Below are 16,918 nucleotides of genomic sequence, written 5' to 3' on the forward strand. Positions count from 1 at the left end.
TTAAGTCTGTCCTGCCCCAGGGAAGCACTTTGTTTTGGAACCTGACTAGGAGTGCTCAGGGCCCTGTGTCTCCTGATGGATAAGCTGTCATGTGACATTTTAAAGCTGCCTTGCTGCTTGCTTAGAAGAGAAAAACACTGGCTTTGAAACAGCAGTCTGCACGGCCCCCAGGGCTCAACTGATCAAAGTCTCCTGAAGGGTCACCCTGGAAGAGAGGGAGAGATGGAAGTTGTTGTGTTTCCTTAAGGGGGTCCTCTGGAGAGGACACTGAGTTACACCAGCCAAGACAAATTCAGCTGGGAAGATCCAGGCAGAGACGATGTGGACGGGTCGGGTAGGAGGTCAGGCTGGTCTAACAAGCCTCTCTGCCACAAGTGGACTTCCCTGTTTACAAGTGATAAAAACTCAAAGGCCAGAGAGAGCAGCAACTGGGGCAGGGACTCGGGCATTTAAAGTTTGTTTCCAGGTTGGATTGAGGACTTCTCTGGGACTCTGGGACCTTTGCAGTTCTCAGACTCGAGCCCTTGGTGTCACCTGCACTCCCAGGCAGCCTCTGTCAGTGGTGTCCAGCAGGCTCAGAGATCACAGGCCAGTGGGAAGCTGATGTTTGCTTTTCTCCCTTCCCCAGGGACCCTTGAGGAAACAGACCTGGGTCAAGTGCCCATTTCTGAGAACATAAAGGGGAACAGGCCATGGCCAGTGCTCCTCATTCTCAGGAGAACTGAGAAAACAAGGCCCCCACGTTCTTTTAGGAACTCAGTCCCTGAGTATTCGTAGAAAACCTACCACACGGGGCCACCAGGGCAAATCTCAAGGAGCTCATATGACACCAAGTATCTACTGAGGATCTAAATGTCTTAGTTACCTGTGGCCACGTAACAAATCACCCACAGTGTGGCAACTGTGAAAAATAAGCATTTATGAAAAGAGAGTTTCCCTGAGTCAGGAATTGAAGGAAGTTTCGACCGCAGTTTCTGGCTTGGGTAGCTCACAAGGGTGCGGTTAAGATGCTCTGGAGGCTGCCGCTGTCACAACTTGTCTGGGGCTAGAAAAATCCACTTTCCATGGAACTCAGTCCCAGAGGTAAGTTCATGCCATCTTCAGGCCACAGCTCCTCACCAATGGGCCTCCACAAGGCCACTTGGGAGTGTGCATGACATGGGAACTTGTGTTCCCCAAAGAAGAGGAGAGGGAGAGAGGGAGAGAGAGAGAGAGAGAGAGAGAGAGAGAGAGAGAGAGAGAGAGAGAGAGAGAGAGATGCAATGACTTTATATCCTATTTCAAAGCTGCCACAATTTCTGACATATTCTACTTCTGGTCAGCTGGTTGTAAGTCCACCCCGCCCTCCTGGGGGTAACAGAGTGTGCCTGTTCTCTCCATATATAAACATACTGACCCTCTCCCCAGATTGCCTGAAGACCTCCTCCTCTTATAGCATCAGAATGTTGGAGTCTGAATCAGGTCCAGGTGCAGATCAGGTCCCTGTCCTGAAGAGTCAATGTTATACTCTGGGGAAGAATGTTTATACCAGGGATGTGACCCCTTAGGCGTGAGAAGAAGGTGAAGTTTTGAGTTAGGTTGACTTCAGCTCTGGAGCTGGCTCTGTGACCCCTCTCTGAGGGATCTTGTGTGACTTTCTGAGCCTGGTGAGCTGCAGGTCAGTCTTTGTGCTTGATGTGCTTATGCTGGCTTGCATGGATTGGACACTTGGGGGCCAACGTGCCAGGCCCTACCTGCCGTGCTTCATCCTTGTGACAATACCTGGAGATGAATCCTGTTGTGATCCCATTTTACAGGTGGGGAAATGGAAAGTCCAGGGAAGTGGTTTGTCCCTGGGAAGCAGGAGGGTGGGGGGAAGAGTTGTGCTTTGAATCCCAGAAACTGTGCTCTCTCTGCCAAATTAATAAAGTGCTCCAGTTTCCCACTGAGCACTTACCATATGAACAGTGAGATTTGCTATTTCAAGGAAACTTTTATTTATTTATCTTTTATCCTTCTGCTCTTGATCATCCATTGGTTGTGACTTGTTTTAAGACCCAAGAGTTTACAGTTATCACCTGTCAGAGGTGAAGATGTGTCCTTTTTTTTTTCTTTGCTAACACATTGCAAATGGCTGACTATAAATCTGCCTATATTAAGAATTAATGATTCCACTAAGAAATGCTGAAAAAGAAAAACCTAAAATCCTTTTTATTTTATTTTATTTTATTTTTTTTGGCTCAAATACATTTGCATCAATAGAGGCAGAGATGAGGGAGAACTCTTCTGAATAAGTCATGCTATTTGGAAAAATACCCAGGGAATTTAGTGATTTTCTGGATTTTTAATGATGCCTGTCGCTTAGATAATGTGGGCACTCAGAAGGTTTTCCTGGCTTTGGAAGCTGGAGGAAATGTAAATCAGAGCTGAGGGAGATATGGTGGGATCATAAAGTGCGCTCATCAAACAGGGAGGAAATTCTGTCAGTTCTATTGTCAAGTGAGCAGGCCACCAGCAGAAAATGATTGCTCTATTCTCTTCCCACCCTTTCTTTTTTTCTTTCCTAATTACATCTTCTAAACTGCTGTTTGGATTTAATTTGCTATTCAAAAAGCACCGCACCACCACTTACTTACGGAAATAGCTACCCTGATAAGAAAATAACAAGGATTCCAGTGAGTGGCTTAGGTTCTCTGCCTCTTTGAAGTATTGTGTTAACCTCCTTAAAGAGCACTCATCTCAGATAAATAAGTTAACTAGTAAAGTGTCTTTATGTTATTGACTACTTCTAAAGCCAAGTGTTCCATGTTCCATGAGATTTTACTTTTCAAATGAAAGCAGCAGAGCCCAAGCACGGGCTAATAAAAATCAACTGGGGAGGCTTCAGTCTGCCAGCTGCTCTTCTTATTAAACCAAGGGCTTCAACCTTCTAATTTCCTGGTGAAGATGTTACCAAACCCAGAAGGACAAACACACATCCTCCCACATCCATGGGGCTGTGTTCCCGGACCCCTAGTGGGTTCTTGGAACTCAGGGCAGTACAGAATGGGTGTATGTACTAAGTTATTTCCTATATATGTGTATCTGTGATAAAATTTCTCTTTCTTTTTTTCTTTATGCTTTTGTGGGTGCATTTTACATGATAGTGGGCTCATTATCCATATTTGCACATGCACAGAACATAACTGATCCATCTAATTTTCCAGGGCCTCACTATCCACCTAATACCCCAGTGCCCTTTCTCTTCCCTCCTCCCACTATCTGATCTGCTTGCTCTTGTCTACTGATTTTCCTCCTATTACCTTAACTAATGTATTTTTTACTTAAAGGAAGGACTTTGTGGCTTTCCTTTGGATTATCTCAATTGCTGACATCACAATTCTGGCATTTTGGGGTCACTATTAAGTAAAATAAGGAAGTTGAACAGGAGCATCATTACCCTGCAGCAGTAGTTCTAATACCCTAGATTAATGAACAGGAAGCTTATACAGCGTGGATACAGTGGACAAAGGAATGATTTACATCTCAGCAAGACTTAATGGGACACACATAACGAATCACTCTGTTAAAAATATAGAACAATTGAAGATTTAAGAATTAGTATTTCTGAAAAAATTTCAGAAATTGATCAAGGATAACTAGAACTGCAGAAAGTGAAACCACAGAGAAGGAGAGACCCTTGTCAATCAAAAGATACCCAACCTCCTTTGAACTGCATCATTCAATGAATATGTAGCTACAGACTTGATCTCATGTCTTTGGGGTCCATATGTGTAAACACATATTACATGTCCATTGGCTGAGCTTTCTTAAAATTCACTTGTGGGGTTGTGTATTTCCCTGCACTATTTATTGACAGCCTGAGGGTTGGTGATAACAATGTTTAGAAAAACCTGCAGGTCTGCAAGCCCCGGTTCCTCTGTGCTTTTACCATCTCCCAGCTAGCCCAGATGGCCCATTGGTCCAGAACAAGGGTTTGTACAGGAGGTTTCTGACTATATAATGAGGTAGTGAAAAGAAAGCAGCCTATATAAACCCTATGACAGGGTCTAGATGGTGGCCAGCCATTAGTAAGTGTTGATCATCATAATTGTAATTAAACACGGCTTTTCTTCCTAAAGAGATGGAGGAATGGACAACAGGGTGTCAGGAGCTTTGCCCCTTTGGTGCTACATGTGATTAGCAAACCACTTAGCAGCTCTGCCTTCAGTTTGCTGTCATGAGCTGTCGCAGCTTGTCGTCCAACTTCCATGGATTCTGTGACCTGGAATCACATTCAGAACTCCCAGGAGGACTCATGTCACCATGCATACATAGATGATTTTGTGTGGTTGCAGAGAGGCCATGACACTGGCACATCCCTGGGGCAGCATCCTCTGACCAGAGGAGGATCTCACCAACCCTCCCACTCCCTATAGCAAAGAGCAAGGGCCCTGTGGTACATTTGGAAACACATGATTCCTGTGGCAATCCGTTTCCTTATTAAGGCTGATTTGCTTAAATGTTCTCAATCCTCTGCCTTTCCCCATATTTTACTGTTTTACTGAAGTTGAAGTAGCATACAGGCAAAACAAACCCAACAACAAAACCCTTGAGTTTTTTCCCTTGTTGAAGAAGATAACCCACCAGGCCAAGTCTGTTCTGCCCTGCTCACCAGTTCACTGTAATATCAGTGATTTGCACCAATCTATAGCACTCTGGTGCACAAGGCCTGTAAGACCCACACCTCTGCAAATTAGAGAAAAGTAAACATCATCTCTAATAGAATGTGCTACTTAAGTTAAATCAATAGGCCCACATTTCTAGCCTGAATAAAACATGGATCCTTAATAGAGTTATGTCCTCCAGTCAGGTCTAATGGGCCCTGTGGCGCTAAGATTGAGCTATAAAGACGGGGCTGCAAGGGCTGTAAGTGTGAGAGCCCAGTGGACCAGTGGACAGGTGCAGGGAGTACATTTGACATCTACTCCAGGGTGGGCATGGCCAAAGTCAGAACACCTGCAGCACCTCCCCCAGGAAGCATGGACTCCTTTGGTGTCCACATTTTCTGTTCAATGTTTATTTCCCTCAGCAGGGAGAGCAGAGAGCCCAGCCATGGTGTGTGGCCTCAGGATATGACCTAGAGGCAAAGGGACAAGTGTTGTTTCCAGGGATTAAGTGGCAAGTTTGCCCTAACCCACATTCCTCCCAAATAAGCAGGCATGGAGGAATCCATCCAGGCCAAAGCAAATTCCAAAAGGTGGGGATCAGGATTACCAGACTAAGCCAGGAGACAAGCTTCTGGTTTTATGTTTTGAGTGTTTCCATTCCCCAGGGCAATTCTCCACTAGGCACGATGCAGCCAGACACACCTGGGCTCACAGAAGGGGCCTGCGCATGCATAGATGGCTCTGTGTTCTGAGATCCCTGGACCTTCCTTGAGAGTTAAGGCAGGGGACACAGGTAAGTCAGAGAGGATGGTACCTCTCAAATGTCATAGATTCTGACCTGCACTGGGAGGGAAGAAAGTGGGCGGCGAGGAAGATACAGTGACCAAGGGCCATTGCCCTGTGTGCAACGGGGAATGTGCAGATTCTGAACCAATTCTAGAGAAGTCGTTACTACAAGAATTTGTCTATCAGAAAAGAAAGTATGCAAGTAGCTGATTTCTGAATAAAATTAAATAAGATTTTTTTGTTGTACAGATTAGAAATTCAACTAGCATCAGCAAAGAAGAAAGAATTATATTTTGCCCTTTAAATCCAGAAAGAAGGTGTGTGGGTACCTGTGTGTACCTGGAGCTGTGTGCACATAAAGGCTTGGTTGTTAGCCAGTTTTGTGCTGCTGTTACCAAAAGACCCGACAGTGACAATTTGAAGGAGAAAAAGCTTATTTTGGCTCAATGTTTTAGAGGTCTCAGTCCATGTTCAGCCAGCTCCATTGCTCTGGGCCTGAGGTAAGGCAGGTCACTGTGGTGGAAGGTCATGGTAGAGGAGGCTGCTCAGCTCACACCAGCCAGAAAGCAGAGACAGACAGGAGGGGGACAGGGAGAGATGTAGCCCTGAGGCCATGCCCCATGTCTGAGTGACACTTTTCCTCTGCCAGCCCCCATCTGCCTCAGTTACCACCCTGTAGTCCGTTCAAAGTATTAACCCATTAAATGGATTAATTCCACTGACAATTCTGCTCTTGAGTTGAACACCTGCCCAGGTGCCTTTTACCAGTTGCTAGAACTTTTGTTATTGGCAGTCCCCCAAAAAGCCACATGATTGAAGCAGGGAAAAGAATTTTCCCTAGAGAAGAGTCAGGGATCCAGGACATTAATGACCAGTTGAAGGTCCGTGTTAGAGGTCAGGAGAAGTTTAATGTTAGAACTTTGGGAAGAATGTTCTAGTATCTCTAATAATAGTGCTAATGCTGGACTTTGGGGGAAGTTGCTTATGGCCAGAAACAATCCAATCTAGTGTCTTCTGCTCTTTCCTATGACATATAGATTAAGTATTTATAAACAGCTTCATGATCAATAGGTTTGCAGAGAAGTCCTTGTAGTCTTGTAAAGTTGTGTGGACTTTTTTTATCAAATAGAGGACAACTTCGTGTCTTTGAAGATAAAAGATGCTGACCAGTTCCATAGGTTATTTTGTAGACTTTGTTGTTATTGTTAATGTGAGTTTTTTTCTTCTTGGTGTGTGTCTGTGTGTGCACACATGTTGTGGTCTTAATGTTTTCTTCTCCGGTATCCTTATATTGAAACCTAACCATCAAGTCTATGGTCTTAGAGGTGGGGACTTTCAGAGGTGACTTAGCTCATGAGGGTGAAACCCTCATAAATGCCTTAGTGCCCTTACAAAAAGGCCCCAGGGAACTTCCTTTTACTGTGTGTGACCAGTATGACCACTTCACGTAGGAAGGAAGCAGCCTCACCAGAAGCACCTTCATCTCCAATTTCTCAGCTTCTAGGAGAGTGGGGGATTTTTGTTGTTTATAAGCCACTCATTGAACAGTATTTTATTACAGCACCTGCATCAATTAAGACAGATGTGCTTCTATGTGTGTTTTGGTCTTTATTTTATTTTGGCTCCATGTTTATTTTACAAAAGAATGAGTTGCTATTGCACACATGAATTTCAGATGCAAGTTATTAAAATGCTTCAATCAAATGGCTTAAACAATAAATGTAATTATTAAATGAGTTCACTGAAGATTCTCCAACTAGTGCAGTGAGGTGGGTTCCATCAGGACTAAATCTTCGTATTAGGCACTTTCCCTGCAGAAGTGACTCTTTTCTTCCCTTGGACTTATGCAGTTTGCTGCAGGCCTCAGGACAGGTCAACAGGGACATCTCACGGTCCTCCCCCATGGAAGGACGCAGAGGGAGCTCCCTTTCCTGATGCCCTCGGAGACATCTCTGGAGTCTGGCTCCTGGACAAGAGCTCACATGCTTGCTTTCTGGCCTGACCACAGGCAACTTCAGAGCTCTCTCTGCTGGAACCACGGGGAACAGCTGTCTTCCCATGGTAGCTGTGGTCTCGGCCAGGGCACTGTGGGCTGTGTACAGAGCTGCCCTCTTGACTTGGTATTTCTGTTGTGACCCAGCACATCCACCCTCCTCCCAGGCAGAAGCCTCCTCATCAGGCAGCTCTCCCATGGCCTCCTGGGGGCAGAGGGCACAGGAGACACTCTTTCCATCAGTGCTCAGAGCTCCACTCACCCCCACCCCTGCTCCACAAGACTCAGAAGCTTTTTGCCCAGGGCCTCCAGGCAGCGAGGTGACCACCCACCTGTGCTGACAACCTTTCCACAGAGTCACAGAGAGTGGTGTGCAGGAGCACTCTGGGGATTAGCCTCTTGTTTGTTTCCTTGCAGGGAGGGGCCTGCTGCTCCTCGCCTTCGGCCTTGTCCTAAAAGGCTCCTCTGACACCCAGAGGCTCAGATCAGCTCAGTCCTCGCGAGTCTCAGCTTCCTATGTTTCACCTCCTGACTGTCTCTGGACTGACCACGTGGTCAGGAGGAGGGATGTGCTGACTGATTGGAGCCACTTGATTACTACCCTGAAATTGGAGTTGGCTTGCAGACACCCAGAGGGTGCACAAGAGGGGCAGACTCCTGTGGGAACATCAGGGAGCCTTCTAAGCTCTTGGATGGACACTGGGCATTTCTGGCTGAAGGCACCTGGCCCCACCTATGCATCCTCCACAGCCAGGCTTACAGTTAATTGTTTCTCCTTGGTGAGCCAGGGTCCCATCAGGAGAGCACAATCATGAAAAGTAATTTAAACAGGGAAAGTTCAGCAAGATTATTAGCTGCAACAGGGGATTGGAATATTGAGGGTTAGTTACTAAGGAGAGCACCACAGAATATCAGATCAGCAGATACAAGGAGCAGCCAGTGTCTCCAGGGTGAAGACAGATTGCCCTGAGCTTGGACCCTATGTCCTTGCTTGAGAGAAAGTGGCTATAACTCAGTAGATAACAGAGAAGTCACCGTAGTACTGTGACCCAGCACCCACCATGGGAAGATTGCTGGAAATCATCTACCCTCTCTAGGGCCACAGAAACCTGCTCTTGGGGAAGGTCCCATCAGGGACAGTCTACTGCAAATTACCCCGTAGAGTTTAGTGGGAGAAGCTGCAGCTGCCAAATGTTACTGGCCACCATGCGCCCTGCAAGACTGGGGCGGCAGAAGTTGTCTACCCTGCAGGGGGTTGGGTGCTGGAGAAGCTGTGGACTGCTTAGGAGCTAAACTCAGAGGCCTGGAGTCTGCAGGTAAGAAGCTGAACCAGGGAGTGGAACGCTTGGCTCTCCAGTGCCCTCTACTGACAAAGTTCAGTATTGGAAAAATCAGTAAAAGGAACCTATATCCATTTTTTCAATGCAGGTGACAAAGGGTGAATTTGAAGATGAGAGGAAATGAATTACATAAGTGTCAAACATTTATCTCATAGTTAAATTAGATAATTCAATGTTATCTCAAGTGAGGTGAGATTTAATTTAGAAGGCTCCAAGATAGGCTTTCTTAATTGTAAATCTTGGGTATTATTTACATATATATTCATATATCTTACATTAATATATTTCATATATTTTATATACACTCACATATTTTATAATTGCTCTATAGTTTATATATATTCAGATATGTCTGTATATATATATCTATATAATATGTAGTCTATATATGAACTATTATGTTTATATCTATATGTGGAAACTATGAAGCAATCATATAAAATGTGCACATTCATTGACTGCATTAACATTTTGTCAAATAGAGAAGAGTAAAGCTAATTTAAAAGAGCTTCTTAAAAGCATTAACTAAGATTAACCCTGGTATGTGGATTTGGCCGCCATCTTGGATATAGTGCTTGAGTGGCCAAGGATTGAGAATCTCCGACATAATTATATGGGAGAAAATGTGACAACTTGTGTGGAGGATGGCATTTACATATTGTCTTAATTACACTCCTTATATAGAGATAAGGAAAAATAAATGAGCAAGGCCACCGAGGTCTCAGCGCCTGGCAGTAGTCTGGGGATTGAGGGGTGAACTCAGGTTTGGGACTGAGGAAGTCTATGAAGTTGCAGAACATTTGCCCTTCCTGGCTGTGTTTCCTTGGGTGCCTTTTGGAACTGTGACGTGTATTCTGCTGGGTAAAGGAAGTGGTCCATGGTGACCCTTGGAATCTGTGTGTGTGAAGTCCAGGCTGAGGACCAGCCCCTGGCTTCCCAGGCACACACTGCCCTGTGTGCTATTATGCCTCTTCTGATCTTCAAGTGTCCAGTCCACCTGCAGGCCCAGCATTTAATTGAGTAACTGGTTCCTCTGTGGCAGCAATGTTAGTGTCAGGGAGCACTGGGCATAGCGTCCGTGCGTTGAAAATGATTGTTCTGATTTTCTCTTACATTTCTCTGTCAGAAAGAGGAGAATCAATATCTAATTCCATTGTAAAGGACACAGGGAGCCTTCTACAGGCTGTGGACTGGTTGAAGTAGACCTGCAGGGCTGGAGTGTCGGTGACAGGGATTTAGGTCACAACAATGTGTGCCAGGACATCCATCTGAGGGCCTTCATGATGCACTGCTGTGTTCCTGGGGTTCTGTTTGATCATCTGGAAGACAGAAATCCTCAAGTCAACAGCCTCCTCTCAGTGACCAACGAATCAGCCAGGGGATGTGCCACAAAGCTTTGCAAATGAACACATTGTGAGTTTTCAGGAAGAATATCTCTTAAATTACAGTTTCTCAAGGGTAGCCCGGGTGCCTCAAGATTTGTAGACCAGTTTCTGGTTGTAGAGAACAAACTTTTTAAAAATTGTATAAACACTTATAAATTTAGTTGAAGGTGCATTGTAAAATAATGTAAGAATGACAAGAAGACAATGAGAGCAGGGATTGTTGTTTGAGTGATAGCTGCATGGGGAGCCATGCCTGGGAATAGAAAGATTTAGCAAGGAAACACTGCCTGGGGGCTAGAAGGATGGAGAGGTCAGATCAGACAAATCACCAAGATGGTTTCTGAGTTTCTGATTTTAAAGTGCCTTGCTAGGCTGTGTTCTTTCTAGTGACTCCTAGAAAAATCTTAAATCCACGTGGACATGACAGACAGAAACAGTGAAAGTTTCACAGGAGTAACTGATGCTTGGGGAAATGTGATCCAAGAGATGCTGCTGATTTTATTTCTGTGTAGTGGAAGGCAAGGGCTCTGTTAACCTGACTTTCATTCATCCAACACAAGATCTACTCATGGCCACATTCTGAGGGAGGCACTGATGGGTAAGGCATAATCTGTGACCTGGAATGGCTCCTATGGTGTCAGGGGAGGCAACACAGTTTGAAAATCTTTCCCATAAATGTGGATACAAAGTCTAAAGGGACATAAAAGATTTGAGGCCTGAGATTTAGGAAAAAACACAGAGGAGGTGATGTTGGAGATGGATGTTGGATTTAGTGAGAGTTCACTAGCCAGATGAGAGCAAGGATGGCAGGTCAGGGAGTGGGACTTGTGGAGAGATTGGAGATGCAAGAACACGATGTGCAAGAGGTGCCTCCTTGCAGATTTACTCAGGGAAGAGGGTCTTATAAAGGGCCTACTGGGGAAAAGGAGGTGGCTATGAATGAGGCTGTAAGTATGAGCAGGGTCTGCAGAAACTTTGACATGTAGACTGGAATATGGACTCCAGATGGTAGAGATGAGAAACACTCGTTACCACCCAGCGGCATGTGCCTATGGCAGACATCACTAGCCAATCCCAGCACTTCTTCCTGCTCAAGCCTCTTTCTTCTCAGCTCTCTCTTGCTGCCTAGTTGGACTGCTTAGAAATAGTCATTGAGGCGACATTTCCTACTTCTAGCAGGGTCGGGAGAACTGGAAGTGGTTTTAGTGAGGATCAGAACATGATGATAATGAGGTCAAGATCTGTTTCACAATGCTCTTTACATTTAAACAAGATACAGCCACTTTTGTCTTTCCAGAGAGACTGGAATCATGTGATCAAGGTTCCTCAGGCTGGAGGTTAAAAAGTGTTGGCTCTTGGGGCCTAATAAAGCTCTCAGACATGCTTTGTTTGCCTTTAAAATGCTTAATTATTTACTCACATTGAAAAAAAAACTAAGAGATTCTACATATGCTTCTTGGCAAATCTGGAAACCCCCAAAAACTGTGTCGACATTCCCACTGGCAGCAGTCAAGCCCAGCTGACCAGTGGCTGCTCGTCTGGCTGGGGAACGTTCACTGTGGTTGGCCACAGCTGATGGTATTCCTGTCACAGTCCTTCCTTAGTGTCCCTGGGGATGGGTCCCAGGAACCCATCTGGAACCAGAGCTCTCAGTGATCAAGCCCTGAATGCAAAACAGGTAACATTTGCATAGACCCTCTTCATTTCCTCTGAAGCTTGAGATCCTCTGTACAGGTCCCACGACACCAAGCACAGTGTCCGGACTATGTGCATGCCGTTAGACTGCACTGCCCAGGGAATCACATCAGGGAAAGGGGCTCCAACATGTTCTGGACACTCTTGGTATTTTATCCAAATATTGTTGGGTGAGGTTGGTGGCTGGGTGGCCTGTGGACATGGAGGGATGATCGTGTATATGCCATAGCTACTTCAGTCATCCACATTACCTGCCTCCACCTGCAGAATTTCATACATTTAATTTAAAAACTTTGGCTGCTGCTCCTTGATCCTGATAGTAGTTCATGAAATATTCCTAGAAAGTTGTTATGAAAAAAAATCACATAAAAATGGCATCACGTACACTAGATTGTGTTATGGATATATTGGATAAAATTATGGTAATTTTTTTCTTATGAAAATCTAAGTTTTTCCATATGGGAACATTTTGAATTAAGGGATGCTTAAGTTTCCTCCTGGGAGGATGACTCCTTGGGCCGTGCAGAACAAGAATGTTGAGTCTGGATTCTACTCCAGTCTTTCTCAAGGCCAAAGATGTTCAACATGACATCTTACAACAAGGTTTTCCATGTCCTTATACATGGAGTCAGAAGAGTTCCAGTGCTGGTGCCAATCCCAGTGGTGCGCTGAGATTACAGTGTCTTGAACTGGGAATTCAGGAGCTCAAGCAGACAGGGACACGTGGTAGAGAACAAGAATCAGAGGCCTCTTGGAACAGAGGAAGCTGAGAGTGTCTCTTGGGGCTGTAGAAGGGAAAACCAGCAGACATCGAGGGGGAACAGTGCAGAACCTGCGAGGCACATTGTATTTCAGCGTTTGCATGAGCACCCACCTACCTTCTCCACCTGCAGGCAAGCGCTGGCTCTTGTCCCGCCCTGGCCTCTGGTTGGCTCTTGTTTCCAGTGCCCCCTTGGGTCAGGGCTCTGGAGGGGGTTCTTGGTCGCAGTGTCCACTGTCCCTCTACAGAGGACCCCGGGCTGCATCAGAGACTTTTATGTAAGGAGGCGGCGCGGGCGCTTCTCTTTTCCCATCTTACCGTGCTTCCTGCTTCCGTTTCCCCCTTTAGGATCCTGGGCACAGTAATGAGGTTTTACATCCTTCACCCGCTCTGCGAAAGGCAGCCAGGGGACCTGTTAGTGTGACCTTTTCAGTTCCGTGTGATTTAGCGGCTTGGTCGTTTGTCTTCTCCCTTTGTAAATAACAGCCGTCAAAGAGAGGGATGGGGAGCCCCGGTGGCCCTCGGCGCCCACTGGACAGCTGTTAAATGACCAGACTGGGCTCTATGTGGTCGCCCAAGGGCTGCGATGCTGGATCCCGTCCTCCACCTTGGAGCCCTTCTTCCTGGAGACGGTATTGAGTTCTCCCTTGGGTGGCTATGGTAGGTGGCTTTATGTCACGGTGCCTGAAGTTCTCCCTTGGGTGGCTGTGGTAGGTGGCTTTATGTCACCGTGCCTGAAACACCCGACGAGGACAGCTTGGAGCCGCTTGGACTTATTTTGGCTCATGGTTTCAGAGGTCTCAGTCCAGGGTCAGCTGGCTCTGCTGCTCTGGGCCTGGATGAGGCAGAACAAGGAGGCAGGGGCGTGGCAGATGGGTGTGGCCTGGGGCCTGGCAGAGCGACAAGCGTGTGGTCAGGGTGTGACCAAAGGGCTTGACAGGTGGGCGTGGCCAGGGGCGTGGCAGAGCGACAGGGGTGTGGCCAGAGGGCCTGGCGGGTGGGCGTGGCATATTGGTGTGGCCTGGGGCGTGAGAGAGGGGCTTGGCAGAGGGACTTGGCAGTGGGACTTGGCAGAGGAAGGCTGTCATCTCAATGCAGCTGGGAAGCAGAGAATGAGAGAGACATGGAACCTCCAGAACAGCTCAATGACCTACCTCCTCTAACTAGGTCCCACCTCCAGGAGTCCATCAATGGATCAATTCATTCTGGATTAATTCGCGGACAAGGTCAGAGCACTTAGGAGGCACTCATTGCCTAAAAGCCCCGCCTTGGAACCTCGCTGTGTTGCAAGGGTCATACTTCCATCACATGAGAATTTGGGAGGACATTCTGGATCCAAACCTTAACAGTAATCTCTGAATATTATCGCCAAGGAATTGCTTCCATTCATTAAAAACCATTTTATTGAGGTACCATTAACATACAAAGAGCCGCACCTGTGTAACGCGTTCCACCTGATGAGCATGGCAGTCAAGAGACGATCATTGCAGTCTGTGCCATGAATTGTCCCAGGCTCCCTAAGTTTCCTTCTGCCCTCATTATTATTACTGAGTGGTAAGATGCTCTGCATTTTTGGAGAGCCTGGGCTAGGAATCCAGGGCAGGATAATCACCTCTGTCACATTGGACCACTCTCTGGTGGCCTTCCCAGCACCTGACTGGAGTGGGCTGGACCTGGAGTCTGCACTGGGCTCAGGACATAGCAGACTTGCTTTTGGGATCCCCCAGCCTCAAGTTGAGGTTCTCAGAGGTAAAGTCGGAGAAGTCTTCTGCATTGGGGGTGGCTGTGAACAGAGTGGACCCAATGACTTGGGTTCTCCATTCAGCTTTACAGTACCCAGCACCTGCCTTCTTCCAGGGTCTGCTGGAGTATATTGTAGATAAAGCTCTACTTGCAAAACTCTCTTAGAGGAGTAGAACAGTAAACTAGGGAAGCATCAAAGTGGAAAAAGGCTACCCTGCAAAATACCTCTGGGATCACAGAATGCTTGGCTACCTGGAGGGTCGTGCAGAGTTCCAGAGGGGAAAACTCTGATTATTTATTATCATTAAGATGATAATAAATAAAGCATCCTGCACTTATAATAAACCTTACCTGGGACCCTACCTCAAGAGAAACATCAAGAATATATTTCTGGGGCTGGGGTTGTAGCTCAGTGCAAAATCACTTGCCTAGCATGTGTGAGGCACTGGGTTCCATTGTCAGCACCACATACAAATAAAATAAATGCCCATCAACAATTAAAACATATTTTAATAAAAAATATATTTCTGCAACTTACATTATTTATGGTGAGCCTATTTTAAAATATTATTTAGGTGCTTTCATCAGCTCTCAATATACTCCACATTTAGGTTGTTTCCAGTTTATTTTTTCTCACTGAAAACAATGCCTTGATAAATATCCCTGTTGCTCCATTTTGCACAAATCCATTTCTATTTCCTTAGGCAGCACTCTTTGAGTCTCTGTCAATGTGTTTTTATTACATTCTTTTTGAAACTGCTAGAATTTTAAGGACATAACTTGATAAATTATCACAATTTGGATATGCCCTTGGCTTGACTGAGTACGTTATTGGAAGTTGCCCCATGGCCCCTGTGTATTGTACATAGATATTCATTTCCAAAGGACATTTTAGGATTGATTTTTATGTGTGGAATTAGGCTAAAAGGATAAGTTTTCTCTCAAGCTTTTGAAATAAGCTGCTAAATTTTCCTCCAGATTACTTTTTGCCGGTTCATCCAGTTTTTTTCCCCACTGTCTCTAATTTCTCTTTTATTAAAAAATAATTTTATCATCAATTTGATAAATAGCTTGTCAATAGTGTCCAAAGTGCATCCCTTTGGTTATCAAGAGATTAAGCATTTTTGACAAAAAGTGGGATGTCTCAATGCCACCAAATGTGCGTGTATGTTCCCCTAGGGAGCACATCTTTGTGACTTGAACATCATTTTTGTGAGGAGTTAGCTGTCAATGTCAATATCCTACATAAATTTTCTGATCAATTTAGTGGGATCTGGTGCAGTGGCTGGAGCTGTGCCTGATACGACTGAAGATAGAAAGAGGGACCTAGAGTAAAATCAAGAGGACTGGAAGGGACTGGGTATGGGGGACCAATGACAGGGAGGGACTGGATATGCATCGCTGGTGTCTGGCGTGTAAGTCACCAGCTAGATTAGAGATGTTCTGAGGTCATGAGTGTTGGCCTTTCCCATCAGGTGACAGGGAAGACTGTTGTCCACGTATGAATCACGGTGAGAACGTGCGTCCAGCAGTTTATGCTTGCAAAATGGGCTGTGTGGTGTATTCCCTAAGGTAGGGATCCCCACCGACAGCCCAGGCCACTGAAGGTGTTGTGTGTCCTTGATTCAGCCACCAGCTGACTTGGTCCTGGTTTCTTCTCTGAGCATGAGGATGTGGGCACCTGTAGTCTGGGGACTGTTCACCTAGCTGATGTTGGTCTTGTGTCTCCTGTACATGAAGTGATATGAATTTAGAAAGAGGGCTTCTGTTGTCCAGTCTGAACCTGTTTGACTTCACCACTTAGCCCTTCCTGGAGAAGAAGCATAAGATCACAGTGAGAGTGATATAGTCTCCCTTCTGCTTTGCAAAATCACAATTTGAGGCGATAGCTATAATTACACCCATGTTTTTGTGCATCTCTTAGCACTTTGCCTATCAGGATGTGACTCTCTCCCAAAGCCTGGGAGTTCTGCATATTTTTAAGATTTGTCTTTATGTTTGGAATAAAGCAAATTTTTAGAATCAAAGGTCAATGTTTATGCAACTTTAAATATGATATGAATAAGATGTGATTCACATAAGTTTCTGATCATGGCTATCTGAGCAGGTATATTAAGGAAAAGACAAGAAATAGGCTAAAGTTTATCTATGTGCATTTGTGGATTTTCTTGGATATATCTCAAGGTTCTGCCTCCTCCCCAGAGGTTTGGGAATCCACCTTTGTGATGAGCAAAGTGGGCATGACAGTGAACTTCACCAACCAGCATTTCTCCTCCAAGGTGGGGGTCACAGGAGTGACCAACATTGTGGGTGCTATTTAACCCTGGGTCCTCATGTCAGCACTTATTGTCCCCCAAGTAGGGGACCCCGGATGCCATTTCTGTGCTTGATCAGGTGCTGTGTGAATGTGTGAGTGGTTGTGAGTCCTTTCAGAATCTTGTGACATAAAGCAAGTGGTTTGAAAGTCCAACATGCCAGATGGTTCACCCCATTTACCACTTGAGTCTGTTTCTCATGCGGTGAGAGGATGATATGCACTTCAGGGATATCTAGGGGATCAAGACAGCAAAGCCATGGAAAGGGGGGTG

The 16,918-nt window shown here is 45.6% G+C and overlaps 1 long non-coding RNA gene across 4 annotated transcripts in view; it reads left to right on the forward strand.

The window, feature by feature from the left end:
- The first annotated feature begins 5,230 nt into the window (after positions 1-5,230).
- LOC144375272 (uncharacterized) overlaps positions 5,231-16,918 on the forward strand; it is a 159,989-nt gene continuing 148,301 nt past the window's right edge. Inside the window, exon 1 of one of the 4 annotated variants that reach the window (XR_013434890.1) lies at positions 5,231-5,421. This is a non-coding gene — a long non-coding RNA (uncharacterized LOC144375272). The remainder of the gene's footprint in view (positions 5,422-16,918) is intronic. The other 3 variants (XR_013434887.1, XR_013434889.1, XR_013434888.1) reach the window with 3 other exon arrangements.

Source organism: Ictidomys tridecemlineatus, chromosome 2 (assembly GCF_052094955.1).
Source record: "Ictidomys tridecemlineatus isolate mIctTri1 chromosome 2, mIctTri1.hap1, whole genome shotgun sequence".
In the NCBI taxonomy this organism is placed as follows: domain Eukaryota; kingdom Metazoa; phylum Chordata; class Mammalia; order Rodentia; family Sciuridae; genus Ictidomys; species Ictidomys tridecemlineatus.